Raw genomic sequence first — 23,548 nt, 5'->3', positions numbered from 1 at the left:
CAGACCCAACAATGCTAATGAGCTAAAGGCCGCTATTGAAGCATCCTGGGCATCCATAACACCTCAGCAATGCCACAGGCTGATTGCCTCCATGCCACGCCGCATTGATGCAGTAATCCGTGCAAAAGGATTCCCAACCAAGTACTGAGTGCATTAATGGACATTTTCAAATGTTTGATTGTGTTTTGCTGTTATAAATCTTTTTTTTTTACTTGGTCTGAGGAACTATTCTAATTTTTTGAGATAGGATTTTTGAGTTTTCTTAAGCTGTATGCCATAATCAGCAATATTAAAATAATAAAAGGCTTGCAATATTTCAGTTGATTTGTAATGAATCCAGAATGTATGACATTTTTGTTTTTTTAATTGCATTACAGAAAATAAAGAACTTTATCACAATATTCTAATTTTCTGAGACAGTCCTGTATATAGCAGCGCCGGAGGAGAGATCCGCTGTCTTCTTCTTGCTCAGGAGAACCAGATCACAGCTGTTTTCTGCCGGAACAATATTCTGTCTGTAACACTACCGCGCCTTTTTTTAATTAAAGTATCCCATTTGAATCTTTTCAGAGACTCCATTTAGTCTCATTTTAAAGCTTCTCTCCTGGACGCGAGAATAAAGAACATATTTAACAATAGCAAAAGCAAGTAGTCAGTTTACCTTCGGTTGCTATGCTAACAGCACCCATTTTATACCAGAGAAACTTTAATAACAGCGTTGTGATGCCAAACAGCGTCAATTCAGACTGACAAACATTCACTTAAGGGGAACTGGGGATATGAATCAGCTGCTTGTGTGACAGTCGGACAGTGAATACTTTAGAGCGGCCGCTGCAGTGTGAGCTAACCGGGAGCTAACGGGAGAATAAACTCCCGTGGAAGAGCAGCCAGCACTGCAGCGGTCGGTAAATGCCGCTGAAACACATTAATAAACAATGAACAAAGGCACTCTGGAGAAAAGCATAAGGTTGGAGAAGTCGTTATTTAATTTAATCTGGCTTCGTGTGATTAAAAGCAACACGATCATCGACCCAACGCAGTCCCCCGTTGTTGTTGTTGTTGTTGTTGTTGTGAGCGCCGTTGGGGAGCAAATCAGCGATGTAAACGGTGACGTCATGACACAGCAGCGGCAGCACCAGTCGGGCTCTGGGCGGTGTGAACAAAGCGGGAGCAGAAAAGGGAAACCGGAGCTGAACCAGAAAAGCTCTAGTTCGGAGCTAGAAAGGGAAATCGCTGGTGTGAAAGCCGCAAAAGAGAGGTGTATTTACTGGTGTGTTCCCCTCAACCTGATCTCACCAGAGTGCGTGAGTGACTCACCATGAATCCTTAACACCGCATTGCGTGGTGGAGTCACGAACTTTGCTACATTTACGTGTCTGCACCACGCAAACAACCCCAATGTAAAGTGAATGAGGCTCCTTCCCTTACGAAAATTAACTATAGTATTACTATAGTATACTATAAGAGTTGTATAGTATCCTATAGTAAGTTTGTAGAGTTCTATAGTATTTTTCACCAGCTATCGTATTACTATAGTCTTTTCTGTAGTGCCATTTTACTAGCTATAGTAGCCCTATAATATTTCAATAGTAATACTATGTATTTAGATCTTTGTAGTATTCCTATATTATTTTAAATAGTATAACTATAGTATAATATATAGTGTTTCTGTAGTTGTTTTTTGAACACAATGTAAACCACTCCTATAGTAATAGCATGATATTGTCATAGTGAATGCATATTATTATATAGTGTTTGTAAAAGTATTACCATAGTGTTTTTTTTGGTGTTTCTGTATTACAGTAAGACTATATTATTTTAAATAGTACTACTGTAGTATAATATTTAGTGTTTCTGTAGTTGTTTTTTGAACACACTATAGAACACTCCTATAATAGTATGATATTGTCATAATGAATGCATATTATTACCATAGTGTTTGTAAAAGTATTACACTCCTAGAATTAATGTGTCATTTTTTTTTAACACACTGCTGTGTCAAAGGCAATTCAACACATTCAGTGTCATTTCTGAACTATTTTACACACACGTGTGTACATAGAAAAAATAAAAATGCACATAGTCAACACATTAGTGTTGACTAACACTGGGCTAACATTGGGCTAACATTGGGCACTGTCCTGCCCAATCACGGTTGAGTTATTTCAAATGTATCATTATTCAACTGTCAAACTGTCAATCAAATGTCCCAACTGCCATTTCACCTCTGGCTGCTGTGGAGGATGGATGTCAGTGGAGGAGAGTCTAACTCTAGGTAAGTTATAGAGAAACAAAACTTTTTTAACAAAGTGAGCAGATATATTGTCATAATGTGAGCAAGCTAGGGGTCTAAATACATGTTTTTAAACTTAAATAAATATGTTTTGCCAATGTTGAACAGCTAACTATTGTTTGAGTTTAGCTGCCTGGATGACAATTATTTTCCTTTAGGCCGTTCTTCTTCTTTTTTATTATATTTATTTTATCTTAACTTAATGTAGCTTACACTCTTTTATGTGATCATTATTCAATCGGCATTATATTGATAGCATTAGCAGCTATATGTTTAATGCTATCTAGCTACTTTGGCTAGGTTTCATTGTTCGGCCAGATGTGGCGAGAAAGTGCGAGTGAGGCTGCGTTGATATACAGTCTCTTACAGTGCAAATACGTAACTTACTCGCACTAAAGTTATTTATTAGTAGTACGTGTACAATACAGTTTACCTGTTTCTGACTAAAACATCAGCCACTACTCTATACTTGCAAATATTATATTGTGTAGAAGGGAGATTTCATATCTGCCTCTTGTCGCTAAGGCAACTGTGTATGTGAGACGCAGCCTCACGCACGGCAGTTACTGTAGGCCTTCCCGATTTGATTGGTCGGAAGGCAAGGGCCGTCGGTCTTTCCTTCCGACCAATCAAATCGTTGGAAGGGAAGGCCGGCGGGCTTTCCTTGACATGTCCCTGACGCGTCTATCGTTATTCCAACCCAGTTTAGATTTAACCACTCCCACTTCCGCATTACGCAAGGACGTAGCTTTAGCGTCATAGACTTCATCTTCGGCAGTTATAGGGGTCGCGGTGTAAAGCAGGATATTGAATAGTTGTTTTTTGTCTTTCCAAAGGATTTGTTGACTGAAAGTAAACGATCCAGAGTCCTGAGATTGTATTACTGGTGTTTTATCATCTCAGCTGGTGTAAGTGCAGAATATTGAACATAACCTTGACTATTACTGTGTAGCCTACTTCATTTATCTGACAGCATTATTTAATGATACTATTATATATATATACACACACATGTATTAATTTATAAACATATATATATATATAAACACACACTTATATGTACTCACACATGTATTTATTCATTTATACACACAGATGTATTCATTCATTTATACACACACAGCATTATTTAATGATACTATCTTATATATATACACACATTTATTCATTTATAAACATATATATATAAACACACACTTATATGTACTCACACGTGTATTTATTCATTTATACACACAGATGTATTCATTCATTTATACACACACACTCACATATATACTGTACACTTTATATTAATTAATTTGTACACACACACATACATATATATATATAAACAAAACAACACAATATAATAAAAACAGTTGCAATAATAACATAATATGGTATGATCAATTCTACCCTTTTGTTTTTGCTCCCATATTTCAATTAAAAGATATTTTTCAAAATCAATATTGGTGGGGGCTCTTTTGAAAAAGATAATGTTAGAAATTAAAATCAATGTTTTAATGGGGAAATGTAGTTTAAACATGCCGTCAGTTTTAATCCTCTTTTATACTGAAAAACCAGAAATTCTTGTGCACAAGCAGTTAAGCTTTTAAGCTTTTATTCTGAAAATCCTTCATCTCCGGTTAGCATTTAGCATGTGGCTAATATACGATTTCCTGAAGAGGTGAATTTAGTAGCGAAATGATATGGAGTGGTGCAAACCGAAGCCTACTGATTTAACACTACAACTATAGATGTCGAGATACTACCATGCTGAATATTAAATGAAGGTACAGTTTATTTGAATACATTGTTTACAGACGAGAGTAGCATGTGACAACATCCGGAATGACCGGAAACCAAACGAGCCGAGAAGTATTGTTTAGAGTATTGATTACAGCGTTTAGAATGTGTTAAATGAAAAGTGATGAAAGAGAATATGAGGAGAAACGGCGTGTTAAGTATATATTGAATGTGAAAAGAACCTATCCTCTGTTTAAATGCAATAACGGACATTGGAGACGAGGCGAGCCGGCTGGCGGGGAGGAGCCAGCACACCATATATAAACAGCCACGGAGGAGAGATCCAGGCTCTTCTCTTCCCTATCGAGGAGCGGATCACAGCTGTTTGTCTGACTGAACAATATTCTGTCTGTAACACTACCGCGCCTTTTTTAATTAAAGTACCCAATTGAACTTTCACAGAGACTCCATTTAGTCTCCTATTTTAAAGCTTCTCTCCTGGACGGGAGAATAACGAACACAGTTAACAATCTGGTGACTTCCCTGACGTGATCTCGCTGACCGAGGAGAGAAAACCAACCGGCTTTTTCCTGGAGACGCTTGCAGCCATTCGACACACAAGAGCTCAAATCAATCGGTAAGAAGATGCCTGTTATGACAAAGATTCTTCACTAGTTAAACTAGGCAAAGTTAGATTTGTGTGTTTGATGGCAGCCGGCTGATCCTGAAAATAGCTGTGCATTTTAATGTTAAAACAACCCAAACTGATAAAATAATCACTCTAAAACCACGAGGCGTTGTTTTGTCACAGGCAGGGTGAGTTCACATTTTCTTTTGTTCCATTAACCCTGCATGCTATTAACCACGTGTGGGTGTTGAATTTTAAATATATAGTGTGTGGACATTGTACTTCGGATAGGTGCCTTGCTGCTTTCACATGGGTGTCTCTTGTTACGATTAATAGTTAGTTAGCCTATGACGTAAGGGTATATAGCCCATTTGACGACTTTTTGTTAAGATCTAGAGACATAGCGAATCGGTTAAGGGCCGAGAAAGTGAAAACCAGCGGGGCATAGTGAATCAGTTAAGGGCTAAGACCGAAGTCAGTGAAGAAAGTCCTTTTCAAGAAAGGCTTGGTTAAGGTCTAGGCCTTTATCAGTGGTTAAAACTGTTCTGTTTAAAAAAAGATATTGCGGGTGGGTTACGGTAATCGGAGTTACAGCAGCAGTGCAGTAATAAGACGACGGTCTATTATCAGTGGCTGATAGGTCTCCATATTAGTCCCAGTTTGGCGTGTCCAAATAGCAACAGTTAACCATAGTCGACTATAAAGTCAAATATTACGTGAACAGGTTTATAGCTAGTGCGTAAGGGTTCCTAACTTTAAGTGATGATATCAATAAGATAAAGCCCATTTTTTCATAGTAAACTAGATAGAAATGTGGTTATTTTAAACTAAGTGTTGTTTTGGCTTGTATTTCAGGGTTTATGATACCACACCAGTGGTTTACTTTGTTACTGTTCGTTTAAAGATCACCTAGCCATTGTTTAAACTCCCACCTGGGAGCCGCATGGACAAATCTCTTTGTCTACAGGTCAGAGTGCGAAATAATCGGGTGCCATCTTGTTTACACCCCACATGTGGAAAAACAAAGACAGGGCAATCGCCATTTCGTGAAATGCTAATTCAAAGCACTCCTTTCTTTGTTCTTATGCAGCTGGTTTCACTCCAATGAGGCATTTTCCTGACCTCCATCTTGTGAAGAACGAATAATACTTCTTGTCACAGTTGGAACTAGAAGGCTGAATCAATTTTTGGATATTAGAGAGAAGGATTGTTGTATTTCCAAAGATTTGAAGTATTGCTGCTGGCAAATGTGTTTTGGCGGTTTTTGAAATATTGCTGCTGGCAAATGTGTTTTGGCGGTTATGTGTGTTATGTGTGTTTAACCATAGTGTACATTCCTATTTTAAAGATATTTTTGAGGAAACTAAGTTTCTCCTTGTTAAAAACGAGTCAGTTTTGAAACAGCTATTCCCTAGTGGATTAAGCTGGAATTTAAAATAGCGCACTCTGGTGGTAGTACAGAATGATTACCCAAATAGCGGAAACACCATAACATTGTGAATATTCTTCTTTGCAAATGTGTTTTGGCGGTTATGTGTTGTGTTGTTTAACCATAGTGTAAATTCCTATTTTAAAGATATTTTTGAGGAAACTAAGTTTCTCCTTGTTAAAAACGAGTCAGTTTTGAAACAGCTATTCCCTAGTGGATTAAGCTGGAATTTAAAATAGCGCACTCTGGTGGTAGTACAGAATTATTACCCAAATAGCAGAAACACCATAACATTGTGAATTTGAACCAAATTCATATTTCAAAGTCAAAACTATACTGTACACTGTACAATTTTTATTTTTAACAATTTAAAATTTGCACAAATTTTTATTTTTTAAACAATTTAGAATTTGCAAAATTTTTATATTTTAATTTACTTTAATAATATAATTTTTTTTTTAAAAAAAACAAACATTTAAAAAAAAAAAACAAAAACAAAAAAACAACCTGATTTAAAGTTAAGATCGGATGACATAGGATATTAAAATCAGGAACAAAGGTGCTAGTCGGAGGATTAGTGCTTCAATCCTTGATAAACTTCATAATTTCATTCGAATAAGAAGAGAACATGTCACTTAAAGACACTAAGTTGAGACCAGACGCAGAACCATGCACAACTGCAGTTGTTAAGGAAAGGGTAAAAATCAGATCAGATGCTACAACAGTTCCAAATCTTAGATGGAAGACATGGACCCAATATAAGAAACTGTTGGAACAGTGGCAAACGAGAGGACTGCTTCCAGCAGATAATCAGCCTGAACCAACGAAAGCCCATAGAAAAGCAGTAATTGACCATGAAAATGGAGAATACCTGCGAGAACAACAAGCATGGATCAAAGCCGGACAACCCTCTTGGTATGGACCTGAAAACATTGCTATGAACAGAGCTGAAAAAAGAAAAGCTATGGTTGCAAGTCTGGTATTCCATCTGGAAGATGCCAGCCAAGGATTGACAAACAGCTTACATGTGGTAGAACTCAGCAGAAGAGAGGAAGAATCCAACAGAAGAATAGAATAACTTGGCAGAATAATGGAAAAGGAACTCAACAGAAGAATGGAAGAGCAGCTCAACAGAGGAATGGAAGAGAGACGAAAGGCAGTTGAAGCCCATAATGACATTATTGCCGAAAGACAAAGGGAGGTGTCCGATAGGGTCGCTTGTCTCAAACCAGTGAAGAAGTCAACAAGAACCCAGCTGAACTAGAGAGTGACTGTTAACGGGAGAACAGTGACGGAGCGACGGAGACTGGCCCAACATTTTCCAGCCAGTACATAAATGGACCCCGTCAGAAGACCGGGGCTGTGTTTAAAGGGGAACTTCACTTATTCTTAGCCAGAAGTGTAGTTTTTAATCAAACAATTATGTGATTTATGGAGTCAGATTACATTTTTCTCAAACACAATTTTATAATCGGTCTGAAGTATCTGTTTTAAGGCATGAGCCGCAGATTAAATAACATAACACTGATTGAGAGCTTGGATGAAGAAGTTGTAGGGTTTTTACAACAGTTTCAAGAATCAGTCTTTATTTATTTATTCTTGAGTAACTTTACTGATTTATAGTGTTGTGTGTAAGGCAATATCTCATTTGAGTGAGGGGCACCAGCCCTTCATGCAGGTCACTCTCTGTGAGAATAGTTCATATTTTCCCTCCAGTTTGGAGAAATATTTTATCATGTTAGTTCAGCAGTGTCAACCAATCCTCTAATCCTAGAGTTATCGAGACGCATTAGCGAAACCAGAGGTATTGTTTTTCGCAGCAACGATGATGCATAATACCATTACAAAAGCCATTATTGAAACAAGTAAACTATTAGAAGTGCTAATTGCTGATTTTTTTTTTTTATAGTGAATATGCATTTATACCATCAGAAAACCATAAATCATACGATATTTTTGTACCCCTTGTGGGTACAAGGAGAAGTTATATTTCTTTAATGCAACGTTATGGGTTTTACATGTCCTGTTCAGAATAGGGTAATCATTGCAATATTAATTGAGCATTTTATGCTCAAAGGAGGGAGTGTCATGATTATACAGATATGTTGATTTCAGTGACGTTGTAGTTAATAAATAATAACATGTAGTCAACAAGAGGTATGCCGAAGCTCGGGCCTTCTCCAAGGAGGGAGTGGTCCAGTTTTAGATATTAGACAAATAGAAGTGGATGAATATGTCAGAACTCTGAGTAATATTATGCAAGTTTTGTCTACACAGCAGGCTAGGAAAACTACAGAGATACCAGACGAGACACCAGAAGAGACTCCTGTTCGGCCAGGTGATTGGGTGAGGGTGAAAGTTCACAAAAGACAGTGGGCTGATCCCCGGTGGACGGAAGCGTGAAAGGTTGTAACAAACTTCACACGCGCTCCGGTTTAAAGGTAAAGAAAAAGGAGCAAATTGACACCACCTCACACATTGTCACCCTTCACTGGCGACTTCCAGAACATTATTGGGAGTTAGGACTGATTTGGCAGAGCTGGAACAAAACAATAAATAGAAATAAGATAAAGATAGAAACAGCTCAAAAGACAAATTGTCTATAGATTTTTATAGATTGTACATTAATGTGAAAACCTATTTTTTTTTTTGTTTTACATCTGAAAAAGAGTCCAATTTTTTGTATGTTATTTTTGGACTCGTTATTTAAATTCTGTAACGGACACAACCAGGGATAAAATAGAGATGATGACGAGAACAAAGCCAAACCAATTGAGGGGTCCCCTAGGGATAAGAGTACACAGGCTACTAACCCAAAAGTACAGCTTTGTACGTACAAACTCTATGAACAAAATTTCCCAGCAGACAGTGGCGACATTGCAGATATGTCCAGTCACCAAAGTTACTTATGTTCTAAATAACAGTGAGATTTAAAGTGATGGAGAAAATATGGAGACGTTCCTTTATAGTGTGTGAAATATGTGGTGCTTGAAGCATCTAGGTATTTAAATGTATGGAAGAAAGTGGTTTCCTGAAAGTTAATTGGAGTAAACATGTTACAGTGGGTGAAAACAATGTTTAGGGATATGGTACAATTATTAGAAAACATTAACTGGGCTTAGATGACATTTGACATCAAAGAAAGATAGTATGGTTAGGAAAATGGAGTGGGAAAGATTGGATTTATTTTACATCAGTGTGTTAACTATAGATAATGCGTCCCGAGATCTCTCTCTCTCTATCTCTCCGCCTGTCAGAACGCTACGACCCCAACTTCCAAGCAGACAAAAGACCTCACCACGGAAGACTCCTCCTCCTCCATCGAACAGACAGAGAAGCAGAGCTGAACCAACAATGACAAGACTTTATCCTGAACCATCTCCACCTGAGGCATCCAGAACTACAGGTGACATAAAAAGGCACACTCTCATCGGTCCCCCACAGGACATGAAGTTCCAAGCTGAGCCACAAGATTTGGACACAAGAGCAGAGTGTGGGACATGAGAGCGGAATACGCCCTCCATGCAACAAAGTAGAGACTAAAGGAGGAGATGAAAAGCAAAGCAAATGGGACACTGAAAAGAGTTACAGCGGAAGGGTCCAAGCGCAGATGGACTGAGGAGAAGGTGGACGGAGAATAGGACAGGACGGAGGAGTTGGCATGGTCCGGCAGAACGTGAGGGGGTCGTGGCTTGACAACCAGAGGGGGAGAGAAGGAAAACGGGAGTTTGTGAGTTTACACATAAACACACTTCTTCACCAACGAGAAATACGTAAAGAAAAAGATTTATTAGCCATGAATTAATCAATTGGTGAATTTATAAAGAAAAAAGAGGAAACTATTAAATAACCCTAAAAACACACTGAGGGTAGAACATATTATTCAATCTTTTCATCATATGAACAAATTATTCTTTAAGAGTTTTTTTATTCATGTGTGAATTTGGGGAAGATTTAATTTGTTACAGTATAGACCTACAGTTTAAAGGGATGGTTTTAGTAACCACTCTATAAAAGCAGACAAATCTTTATTTGTATGGAAAATGTTAAAGGTAGAGCTAGTACCAAGCCAAAGATAGTATTCCAATCTAGAGTATTGATATCTCCATTGTAGCATGGTTATTACCTCAGGAGGGAAGATTAAGGTGGAAATAACATTTGTTTTTCGTCCAAGATGTAGAGTTTTAAAATGACACTGGGCAAAGAGCGAAAGCAAAGTTTAATTTAAAAAAAAACTAATGTAGTTGGGAGCAATACATGCGGGGCCTTGGCGCACTCATTGTGATGGTGCATATTTGTTACAACAAACATCGTTTAGGGAGAAGGGGTCGCTCAACCCACCCTGCAGATGTTTTAAATCTTACTTGCAGCTTCAGAGGGAGCGCACGGCACCAGAGTATGAGTTTTAAAAGACAAGCGCCACCAGCTCCTAAAGGTCATCCATTCAATCAGTGATGACCTGACTTTTAGAGATGTTATTTAAAGGAGAAACATATCTGCCATAAGTGTAAATTCCAGAATTGAACTGCAAACCATTAATGAAATGACTTCTGTTTTAAAGTTCTTGTTAAAGGAGGGAGTGATTATCACATGCTCGGGCACCCAAGGTTCCACACACTGTAAAAGGGGTTAGCATAGCTATTTAAGTAGACAAGAATTGAAAATAAATTAGTATAATGAGTTATTGATATTCCACTGGTTCTCACACCATTTCAGGGACTTTATCACTGCATTAGAACAGACCACCCAAAGGTAATGAGAAGGAACTTTTAAGTGATGAAACTCTACAACTGTTGTAACTGAGCAAAATCTTCTCCCAGAAATGACTGTCTAGAATGCCGTACCCCAGAGTAGAACGTACAACGGCCCCTTCTAGAGAACATATTACTTTCATACCTTAAATGGTATGAAAGGAGGGAGGGTAAATTTCTCATGAGGAGATAATTACAAATGCTAGCAGAACAAGACGACCAACCCCCGTATACAGATGTTGATGACAATGATGAGTTAGTTTAAATGATGGATGTTCGGAGATGAGATTGATCAATGAATGTCCAGCTGATGTGATTCTTTACATTATGAAATCATGTGAAGAAGTGAGCAAAATAAAATGCTAAAATGGAGTGAATCCATTTCAATTTATTTTATACTATTCCAAGATAGTGTATTTTTATTTTCAATTTATTTTATACTATACCAAGATGGTCTATTTTATTTGACTTTACTATTTTATTGCTATTCTAAAATGGTTTATATCTTTTCACTTTGTAAAAACAAGTGCCTTAACACTGAGCGTGGTATGAGAACGGTTTCTGTGAAAGGAGGGAGGAAGAAATGTTCTGATACCAAGCCATTGCTGCTATTTTGAAGAATGATATTGAATGTAAACACTAGAAGTTATGCACAAGGGAAAACTTTTATGTTTGAACACAGACAAGAATTTATTTTGTATTTTTGTAAAGCCGGCTGTAAAACCATTCCATTTGATTGTATGTTTGTTAATATGAGATATGTAATATGCAAAGTTCAGATGAAGAACTCATTGATTTCAGTATTATACACACCTTTTAGGTGTGTAAGGAGGGACTGTTAGAAATTAAAATCAATGTTTTAATGGGGAAATGTAGTTTAAACATGCCGTCAGTTTTAATCCTCTTTTATACTGAAAAACCAGAAATTCTTGTGCACAAGCAGTTAAGCTTTTAAGCTTTTATTCTGAAAATCCTTCATCTCCGGTTAGCATTTAGCATGTGGCTAATATACGATTTCCTGAAGAGGTGAATTTAGTAGCGAAATGATATGGAGTGGTGCAAACCGAAGCCTACTGATTTAACACTACAACTATAGATGTCGAGATACTACCATGCTGAATATTAAATGAAGGTACAGTTTATTTGAATACATTGTTTACAGACGAGAGTAGCATGTGACAACATCCGGAATGACCGGAAACCAAACGAGCCGAGAAGTATTGTTTAGAGTATTGATTACAGCGTTTAGAATGTGTTAAATGAAAAGTGATGAAAGAGAATATGAGGAGAAACGGCGTGTTAAGTATATATTGAATGTGAAAAGAACCTATCCTCTGTTTAAATGCAATAACGGACATTGGAGACGAGGCGAGCCGGCTGGCGGGGAGGAGCCAGCACACCATATATAAACAGCCACGGAGGAGAGATCCAGGCTCTTCGCTTCCCTATCGAGGAGCGGATCACAGCTGTTTGTCTGACTGAACAATATTCTGTCTGTAACACTACCGCGCCTTTTTTAATTAAAGTACCCAATTGAACTTTCACAGAGACTCCATTTAGTCTCCTATTTTAAAGCTTCTCTCCTGGTCGGGAGAATAACGAACACAGTTAACAATAATCAATAACACCGCCTGACAGTTGTTGCAGATTATACAGCATACTTGTACTTACACACATGTACCATGATCGGAATGATCTCGTCTTGTACCTTTACTCAAGTACAACATCTTATCCAGGGCTTGACATTAAGGCTTGTCCGATTGTCCGGGACAAGTAAAAAACATGGTCGGACAAGCATAATACAGTTTAACTTGTCCGAACGGACAAGTGCATTTTTGGGGGGGGGGGAAATCACCCAAACGAAATAGTAACGTTATTCCATCTGAAATGCCTGTCTCGCAGTGTCGCAATCTCCGTACCTGTACGTCAATATTATGACTGCAGTGATTGGTAGAAATATTTGACCCGCGGGAAATTGGTGTGAACACGAACCCGCGAGTGCCTGCTTGCGCGGCTGGTGTGTATGCGCTGTCACGCTCGCGACTCATCTATCCTCGATATCCAGTCAGTGAGTAATGAGTTCAAGATGTCCTGGCTGCAGGCGCCAAAAGCGAACCAAGCCCCAGGAAAGCGACCTAGGCGAGATCCTGAAAAATCGGCTGCCTCCAAATTAGATTATGAAACAAAACGCAAAAGAAACTTCCTTCCATCATGGACCGAGAAGTTTCCTTGGCTCCGGTACACCGAAGAAGCAGGAGAAGAGCATATGATGTACTGCTCAACCTGCCGCAGTTTGCCCGACATTGCAGACACGTAAGTGGCAACTTTTATTTTTGCTAACGTTAGATAATTGACTATTTATCTGATGTGTGAAGATGATGAGATTCGAAATAAACTGAACTGTGTAGTCTAGCTAGTTATCCTGACTGACGTTCACAGTTGACAAACGTTGTGTAACATTTTTTGCCGTGCAACCAATACATTTTTGAAGAACGTTTATTTTTCATTTCGTTTTGTAAACTCATTTGGAGGCAGCCGAAATTTGCCGCCTTTCAATCGTTCTGAATGAATGGCAGCGGAAGGCCATTTTGGAATTATTGCGGTACACACATTACAAAATACACAAATTTTCCATGGGATTTTTATAGACTTCGGACCTGTATGATTAAGTTTTCAGGCTATGGAACCGTTATGTTTTCCAGCTCCTACCTCTCAGAACACAAAAGTAAGGAGCAACTATTTTATTTCAGTGTGTTCAAACCTGTTTCTCTTTTACATTAGCACTCAAAGTGATATTTTTAAACATAAATGTTTAACATGATTACATAGCATGATATTTTTTATTAGCACCCAAAGTGATTTTTCTTTATTGTGTAAGAAACTTCAGAATGTTACCTTTCAAAAGAGACCATCTTATGCATGTGCTAGAAGTATAAAGTATTATAAATAGCTAATTACTTTGGGTATGCAATCGAATGGCGTTTTATGCCAGACTGTTTATGTTATAAAATGTGCCTGATTAAGTTATTAAATCATATTAATTGTCCAAATCTCTTCTCGGTTTTATTCATTTTTTTAAATAGGCTTTTATTTTCACAAGTAAATTTCGGACAAGTGGGTTTAGCCTTCGGACAAGTAAAATGGCTGTTATCACTTCTTACACCTCTGGAAAGCACTTTTATGTAAAGGAATACATTTTTATAAATTTCCCAACATTTCATTTTTACATGGCAAAACGTTAATATATTATTAATGTTAAAATAAACATTTATAACATATTATAAATGTCTATAAAATATTAAATAAACGTTAACATGTTACATGACAAAAAAAAAAATCGAAACATTATATATAGGCTATATATACAGATATTTGCTAATGTATCCCTCTTATATCCATCAGGAATTAATATTAAATGATGAATTAACATTACCTCAGCACTGCATAAGTGTGGTCGTCAGTCATATTGACAAAGAAGCACTATTATATTGTATATTATGCAGCGTTTATAAGGACAGTATTTTGCTTGTCAGATTCAGATTTTGCGGGTGTGCCGTGTCTATGACGCTGTCGCGTAGAGCTACGTCGATCCTTGCGTAATGCGGAAGTGGGCGTGGTTAAATCTAAACTGGGTTGGAATAACGATAGACGCGTCCCTGACACAGCGGACTGCGGGTGTAGTATAGCGTGAGTGTAGCGTGAGTGTAGCGTAAATTAATGTGTTTCACCACACATTAATTTAGAGAGGCGCTGTTTCAGTCTTTGTAAAATACTCTGACAACAGCGGAGAGATGTTTTTTAATACAAATAAAAAATATAAAGAAATACCCAGCCTCCAGGAGAAAACGCCACTGGAGGCTGAGCAGAATCAACCCTGTGCTTCTCTAGAAGTTGTCTTTATGGGTGAAGTTAATTAACTTAAAATTATCATACTGCTTATAATTTATATAAGTTGTGTATTAATGGGTTTAACTAGAAGATGATAGATGATGGCATTTAATTTAATCTGGCATAATATGATTAGTCAACATCAGGATGAATTTGACTTTTTCTTGAGCTGCAGGAATCTGTTAAAGTCCTAGCAAAAAGTAAATTAAAAGAAAAATCTACAGTGTCCAAAGCACAAACCATCTCCTGGAAGTAACAGGTGAATTTGGATTTCAATCAATCAATCAATCAATCAATGTTTATTTATATAGCCCAATATCACAAATGTTACATTTGTCTCAGTGGACTTCACAGTTTGTACAGAATATCAGTATGACAATACGACACCCTCTGTCCTTAGACCCTCACATCGTACAAGGAAAAACTTCCAGAGAAAACCCACAGTTTAAAGGGAAAAATGGGAGAAACCTCAGGGAGAGCAACAGAGGAGGGATCCCTCTCCCAGGACGGACAGACGTGCAATAGATTTATCCTTGATAGGATTTAAAAATACAACACAGACTTCAAAGAGTTTATAGATGTTGATAGAAGTGAGAATCAGTAACTTTGACAGATTCCAAGTGCACTTTTCTGAAGCACCGGATCTTCAGCCTGTCCTAAGAGAAGTCTGTCAAACTCAGGTATACATGTACCATGCTTGTTAAATTGTGTTTAAAAAAATCACACAGGCCAGAACTTTACTTTGTGCTGTGCTTGCTCTTATTGTTTTGTTCAGCCAAGAACCAGTCCTTCTGAATGGCCTAACTGATCTACTTAAGAAGAAAATTCCAGAAGTATTTGATGAACTGCAAAAAGGCATTCTTACCAAGAAGACCAGCCTCAAGCTTGTCAGAGTTTGCATCTCTGACTTGGTAGAGAGGCATGGGTTGTAAGTATATGAATGTGAAATGTGTTTATACTGTATATAGGGGTTGGGACACTTTTTCCCTTAATTTCATTGCCAACCATTTCTGTTTCAGGCCTGAAATTGTTCTTGTAATTTTTTACATTTAAGTTATTCGTATTCATATTCTGTGAACAATGTATTTCATTTTGTTAATAAAGTCCCTGTCTTTCAAATTGAAACTGCTCTGCTTGCTAACTTTTATTTGTTGATACCATACTTACTATAGGGATGAATACATTATTATTAAAGCTAATTAACTATAGATTCACAATAAGATCACCATAACCAACTCTATAGTATTACTATAGTAATTTTCTGTAGTGTGTTCCAAAAAACCATAGAAATAATATAGAAAGCACTATAGTGATACTACATAAAACTCAGTAGTAAAGCTATAGTAATTTCCTATAGTGGCCGAAAAACCATAGAAATACTACAGGAAACACTATAGTATAACTGTAACTTCACTATAAGATCACCATGGCCAACTCTATAGTATTACTAAAGTAATTCTCTATAGTGTGTCCCAAAACACCATAGAAATACTATAGCAGTTTTTTGTGGTATTTCTATAGTAATTCTTAATAGTAATACTATAGTGTTTTTTCGTAAGGGTTTGTTGTGGTGCACACACGCATTTCCACAACGTCCAGCAGTGAGCTTTTATTCTATAAAACGTTTTTAAAATCTACTTTATAGCTTGTAGTAACTCACGGGAGGCTTCTTTTATTTTATTTGTATTCATAATAATTAGTAGTTTTAGTTGTAGTATATTAGTATTAGTATTCAGAATATACATATTTTTGCCATTTATTGTCTTGCTTATAATAATGATAATAGTCATTTATAAATATCATTTTAGAGCACACATTTGAAATCAGTAGGCGAGGCTGTAATTTTGCCAGCTGTTACTCTCATGAGCGAGGCAGAAAATAATAGTTTTATCATGCCAAAAAGCTGCTGTGTCGTTTATTGCACCTCAACCATTAAAACCAATCCAGAGTTACATGTTTATGTACTTCCTCTAAGAAGAAAGGACAGTAAAAGAAGATCTCTGTGACGCCAGATTTGGTGTTGTTAATGCGATATGATATCCGAAAAAAGATTCAGTTTAGGATGGCCGAAGACACTACACTACCCATAATCCCCAGCTATCGTTTGGGACTACAGTCCCGTTGACAAACCCCGTGATTAATCTTCAAGCTCTGAGATTGGATGTTGGAGTGGCAGTGCGGCAAGGTTACGCCGAGCGTCAAGCTCTTTGAAATGGAACGAAACCACGGCAGACTATTCAAAACTAGAATCGAACTCCCCACCAGAACTACACATGCTGGCTATTGTGTTTCGCAACATGTTCTCTATAGCAGCGGTTCTCAGACCAGGGTACTGCAGGTGGTCCGTGGAAAAAAGCTAAATAAAATCAGTAGGGCCTGGCTCATTTCGTGGCATCTGCAGGCAGTGGCAAGTACTTCCGGCATCTGCCACAGAGGCCGCTACTCCGTGGTATCTGTGGCAAGTATATGCCACAGATGCCACAACTTGCCGTGGCAAGTATATGCCACAACCATGCCACAACTTGCCGTGGCAAGTAAATGCCACAAGTTAAGAGTTAAGAGAAGGTTTACGGTAACTGCCACTCGCCTTCCGTGGCAAATGCTGATATTTAAACCCGTATTTATCGCGTAAAATGTCGCTGTTTTGGCATGACTCAAGAACTCGAACAATATAAATTGTTCGCCAGTTTCAAAACGCAATAAAAGGGTGGATAAAAAAGCATGCATTGTGTCTTGATTTTTAATATACTGTCATGATTGTCTTAACGGAATAACATGGTTTGTTTAGATTCACTGATATCAATATCTAATAAGAATAATCTGAAGCATTTAAATAAAAATGTTCAACCAGAATTAAAATATTAAACAACAAAACAGATACAATGACATTAATCTGTTTATTAACAAGGAAAATAATACAAATTAAGTACATATGCCTGGATTTAAAATAACACATTTATACATGTGTACAATCAAATATAACTGTCCTTTGCCTCATTTATAAAATATAAATCTTAGCATCTCACTAGCAGTGGCAACTGAAATCAGTCACAGCTGCCCTAAGTCTGTAGCCAAGTCTAATAACACCATTGTTCACGTTGCTGTGTCAATACAGATATATATATTTTTAATTATTTGTCTTTACTAGTAACAATACACCTGGTTATCGTAAAGCAGTGGAAACTCCCCTCAAGAAGCGACAATTGCCAAGGGCTTGCGTTGCAACACTCACTTGCCGATATTTCTTTTTTTATTACAATATAGGCCTATGTTTAGCCTACTATCATAGATATAGCACGTTTGTTTATTTTAGCAAACCACGTAGGCTATTCCAAGTAAAATTGAATATAAATGATAATTTATTATCTTTTTGAAAAATAGAGATCGCACATCAGTCCTGTGTACAGATCAGTCCGATAAAGTCATGCCTAAACAGTGACATTTTACACGATAAATACGAGTTTAAATATCAGCATTTGCCACGGAAGGCGAGTGGCAGCTACCGTAAAACTTCTCTTAACTCTGGCATCTTGTGGCAACTCCCGTTCAGCATGTGCAAATGCCACGGCAAGTTGTGGCATATACTTGCCACGGCAAGTTGTGGCATATGCTTGCCACGGCAAGTTGTGGCATCTGTGGCATATACTTGCCACAGATGCCACAGAGTAGTGTGGCCTCTGTGGGAGATGCCACAAATGCCAAGGCACACGCCACGGTGAGTAGTGGCAACACTCATTGTGTTCTAGTATGATAAATTAAATAACATTGTACCTTGAAAATCAATGCATTCGTTCATTTGACACGTTGGTGGTTTTAGGTAGGCTATACAGCGACCCCTGGCGGTTCTAGTGTGAAGTAAAAGTAGAAGTAGCCAACCTAAATGTTGGAATACTCTGTTACAAGTAAAAGTCATGCATTAAAATGTTACTCAAGTAAAAGCGCAAAATGATTAGCATAACATTATACTTAAAGTGCATATTACATGTTTTCATTATAATGGTTGATCATGAAAGTGTTCTCAAAGCTGGTAAAGGTGCAGCTAGTTTTAATGACTTTGTATACTGTAGTAGGGTATCTTGTGAATTTACTCCAGGAGTAACTATAAAGTCTGATTTAAGACTTGATTATATGTATCATCATTAATCAGAATCTGTAGTAAGTAACTAAAGGTAGCGTATTAAATAAAGGTAGGGGAGTAGGCTACAATTACACAATTTACCTCTGAATTGTAGTGAGGTAAGTAGCCTACTACGTAACATACCATTTACATACTCAACTAAAGTACAAGTAGGCTATTTCTAAATCACAAGTACAGTACTTGAGTATACAAGTTAGCCTATTTCCCACCTCTGGTCAACAATGTTAGATCTTTATGTCAACTTACTAATAATATATCTTGAGTATTATCATAAAAATAGCACGTTTATTTATTTTAACAAACCACGTTCTCCAAGTAAAATCTATAGAACATATCATGTTTAATCTTTTTGAAAAATATGATCGGACCATCAGTAACAGATCATCAGTCTTGTGTACAGATCAGCCCGATAAAGTTATGCCAAAACACCGACATTTTACGCGATAAATACGGGTTTAAATATCAGCATTTGCCACGGAACGCGAGTGGCAGCTAACTTAAACCTTCTCTTAAATCTTAACTTGTGGCATTTACTTGCCACGGCAAGTTGTGGCATATACTTGCCACGGCAAGTTGTGGCATATATAAGTTGTGGCATATACTTGCCACGGCAAGTTGTGGCATCTGTGGCATATACTTGCCACAGATACCACATCTGTGGCATATACTTGCCACAGATACCACGGAGTAGCGGCCTCCGTGGCAGATGCCGGAAGTACTTGCCACTGCCCGCAGATGCCACGAAATGCGCTTGCTGTCTCTCAATAAAATCCACTTTTTATTATCAAGGATTTTTGGGGACCACCTCATATGTGACTAGCTCTATCAAAATCAGTCGCATTGACCCGAAGACACATTTTGAGTTGTATACACTGTCGGGAAAGAGGAGATTCTTAGCTTTCTAATGATATCAGGCAGTGGGGTAGTGGTCGTTGGGCTCATCGGACATTTATGAGAGAAAATGTCTAATGTCCAAGTGCAAGTGAATGCACCACAAGACACAAGCCTTGTAACCCCTCCCCTGGCCCTGGCGCGAGCGTGGAAATATGATTGGCGGCGATTTCATTTGAACAGGACGGCGCAAAACGAGAAGCATCCGGACCCAAGTACTGTAGACAGAAGGAACGAGGTATTTGCGGTCTGCAATGACAGAGAAGAGACTATCAAGTTTGGCTGTACTCAGCATTGAATCAAAACGCACTAAAGCTTTGGATCCTAATCAGTTTGTAAGGCGTTTTGCTGAACAGAATGGTAATCGCCGCATCATAAGTGATTGACAGCTGATAGGAATAATATGATTGTTAATATTATCATATTAATTCAGACAAACATCGATGAGACAGTTAATTAATGTACTTATTGCAGCAGTCTGCATACATTTGGTCTAAGAGTGAAACAAACTAATTCAGTTATTGTCCAGTTAAAATGCATTCAATTATGTCTGCCATCTTATATATTTCTATTTAAGGCTTTACTGATGTGCCACAATAATGTCACCTAATGTTATTCAGTTAAAATATCAATATTTTGGCTTTCCAAGTTAACATTGATTGATATGACTGCGATTGAATCAGCATATACTTCTGCCAGTGGATGCCACCCCTCAAAATCTCCTGCCACCCTCTTGCCACCCCATGAATATTTTTCTAGATCCACCCCTGAGTAGGCTATATTTTTCGTTTCGTTTAATAAGTTAATTTCAGGACAACTTTGGGAATTTGGGAGTTTGTTTTGAGATTTAAATAGATTTTGAAAGTGGAGATAGAGAGAGAGAGAGAGAGAGAGAAACAGCGCTGTCTGCTTAGTAGCAATAATGTAGCTCAAGTCTTTATGCAACTTACGGCCCGTCTACACTACAGGCATCGAAAAATGCTTTCAACGCTTCGCCCATTCACTTGAATGGGGTGACGTAGAAGATTTGTAATCTTCGCCGAACTGCATTGTGGGGAGCATGGCATGGCTTTGCAAGCATCACAAGCATCTATCGGCATCAAAAGTTGAACAATGTTGAACTTTTAAGGCTCGATGCTTGGCATCAGCCAATCAAATCCCGTTTATGCAAATCCCGCCAGTGCAAGCGCTAGCCAATCAAACCGCGTGCAAGCTGGGAGAGCCAGACCGCAGTTCATTTCCTCATATTCCAAACGAGATATTACGGTAGCAAATCACCCGGTTCTTTACGACCAGAACTATTTATCGGGATACAAACCGGAGGAACCAGGCATGGAGGGAGGTGGCAGAGACAGTGGGTGAAACTGGTAGGTTTTTCGCCTGTTTAGAGAGTTTATATCCAGTTCACTTCGTTTTAACATTGCTATTGCTTTGTATGTCGGGGGCGGGAGATTCATGTGATTGGTTGTTGGTCGCGTTGCTCGCAAAAAATCGCCAAGCTTCAGACACGACCAGCTTCAAGATTTTTTGATGCCTGTAGTGTAGATGGGCTGTTAGGCCTATACATTGTTTATGTTACTTATATGCCTGTGTGTCCACGGTTTTGAGTCTGTGTGTGTTGAGCGCAGCACCGTCTGCTTTTTGCAGTACAGTCACTAAAGCATAACGGTAGTTTTTTGTAGACCTGTCTGCCCGTTTTGTGCACGTGCGTGCGCACTTGTGGCATTGTTTGGGATGACCTAATTAAAATACCGTCCGCCGTCCTCTTTGAGAAACATACACAACGCAGACAGACACCGGTCACAAAAGTACTGATACTTTCGTGACCGGTGTCTGTCTGCGTTGTGTAGATAGGCTTCAATTTACTTTTGATTGTCTATGATTAACTATAAAAAAATATTGGCATTTTAACACTACGTTTATATATGTACTTATTTGTATGGTTTACATATGAGGTGGTCCGCGAAAACCCTTGATAATAAATAGTGGTCCGCATCAACAAAAAGTTTGAGAACCCCTGCTCTATGGCACGTCTCTACTGGGAATTGTAGTTTTAAAAGACGTTTTTGTTTTTCCCAAAATTAGAAGTTGATCGTATTAAACTGTGTACAGCCCTGGAGGTTTAGGCGATAGGAAAAAAATTGGTGTATACAAATGTAAAACATGTAATTACTACCGGAGCTTGCGTGGGAGGTGGAGCGTTACCAGTCGGATCTGGTTGGGCTCACCTCTACGCACAGCGTTGGCTCTGGAACCTTAGTTCTAGATAGGGGTTGGACTCTATTCTTCTCCGGAGTTGCTCAAGGTGGCCGAGGCAAAGCATCGGGTGTGGGAGAAGTTTGGAGAAGACATGGAAAAGGACTTTCGGGCGGCACCAAAGTTGTTCTGGAAAACTGTCCGACACCTCAGGAGGGGGAAGCAGGGAACCATCCAAGCTGTGTACAGTAAGGATGGGACGTTGTTGACCTCAACTGATGGAGTGTTAGGGTGTTGGAAGGAACACTTTGAGGAACTCCTGAACCCGACAACTCCGCCCTCTATGTTAGAAGCAGAGCTGGAGTATGACGGGGGATCAACACCAATCTCCCGGGGGGAGGTCACTGATGTCGTCAAACAACTCCACAGTGGCAAAGCCCCGGGGGTGGATGAGAACCGCCCAGAAATGCTGAAGGCTCTGGGTGTTGAGGGACTGTCATGGTTGACACGTCCCATCAACGTTGCGTGGAAGTTGGAAACAGTACCGAAGGAGTGGCAGACCGGGGTGGGGTGGTGGTTCCCCTTTTTAAAAAGGGGGATCAGAGGGTGTGTGCCAATTACAGAGGCATCACACTACTCAGCCTCCCCGGGAAAGTTTACTCTAAGGTATTCGAAAGGAGGGTCAGGCCGATTGTCGAACCTCAGATTGAGGAGGAACAATGCGGATTCCGTCCTGGTCGTCGAACGACGGATCAGCTTTTTACTCTCGCAAGGATCCTGGAGGGGGCCTGGGACTACGCTTATCCAGTCTATGTGTTTTTTAGACTTGGAGAAGGCGTATGACCGGGTTCCCAGGGAGTTACTGTGGGGGGTGCTGCGGGACTATGGGGTGAGGGGGTCTCTATTCAGGGCCATCCAATCTCTGTACTCCCAAAGCGAGAGCTATGTCCGGGTCCTCTGCAGTAAGTCGGACCCATTTCCGGTGAGGGTTGGCCTCCGCCAGGGCTGCGCTTTGTCACCAATCCTGTTTGTAATATACATGGATCGGATTTCGAGGCGTAGTCATGGGGGAGGGGGTCTGCAGTTCGGTGGACTAAGGATTGCACCACTGCTTTTTGCAGATGATGTGGTTCTAATGGCTTCATCGGTCTGCGACCTTCAGCACTCACTGGATCGGTTCGCAACAGAGTGTGAAGCGGCTGGGATGAGGATCAGCACCTCCAAATCTGAGGCCATGGTTCTCAGCAGGAAACCAATGGATTGTCCACTCCAAGTAGGGAATGAGTCCTTACCCAAAGTGAAGGAGTTCAAGTATCACGGGGTCTTGTTCTCGAGTGAGGGAACAATGGAGCGTGAGATGGACCGGAGAATCGGAGCAGCGGGAGTGGTACTGCAGTCGCTTTACCGCACCGTTGTGACGAAAAGGGAGCTGAGCCAGAAGGCAAAGCTCTCTGTCTACCGGGCCATTTTCGTTCCTACCCTCACCTATGGTCATGAAGGATGGGTCATGACCGAAAGAACGAGATCGCGGGTACAAGCGGCCGAGATGGGTTTTCTCCGCAGGGTGGCTGGTGTCTCCCTTAGGGATAAGGTGAGAAGTTCAGTC

The 23,548-nt window shown here is 39.1% G+C and overlaps 1 protein-coding gene across 1 annotated transcript in view; it reads left to right on the top strand.

Moving 5' to 3' along the window:
• The first annotated feature begins 2,236 nt into the window (after positions 1–2,236).
• Positions 2,237–23,548, top strand: part of LOC307017360 (uncharacterized protein) — a 45,388-nt gene continuing 24,076 nt past the window's right edge. Inside the window, exon 1 of the mRNA XM_079646934.1 lies at positions 2,237–2,275. The gene's annotated coding sequence lies outside the window, so the exon portion shown is untranslated. The remainder of the gene's footprint in view (positions 2,276–23,548) is intronic.

This window comes from Notothenia rossii, assembly GCF_949606895.1.
Source record: "Notothenia rossii genome assembly, chromosome: 1".
NCBI classification, from domain to species: domain Eukaryota; kingdom Metazoa; phylum Chordata; class Actinopteri; order Perciformes; family Nototheniidae; genus Notothenia; species Notothenia rossii.
This window is presented reverse-complemented; position numbering and strand designations above follow the sequence as displayed.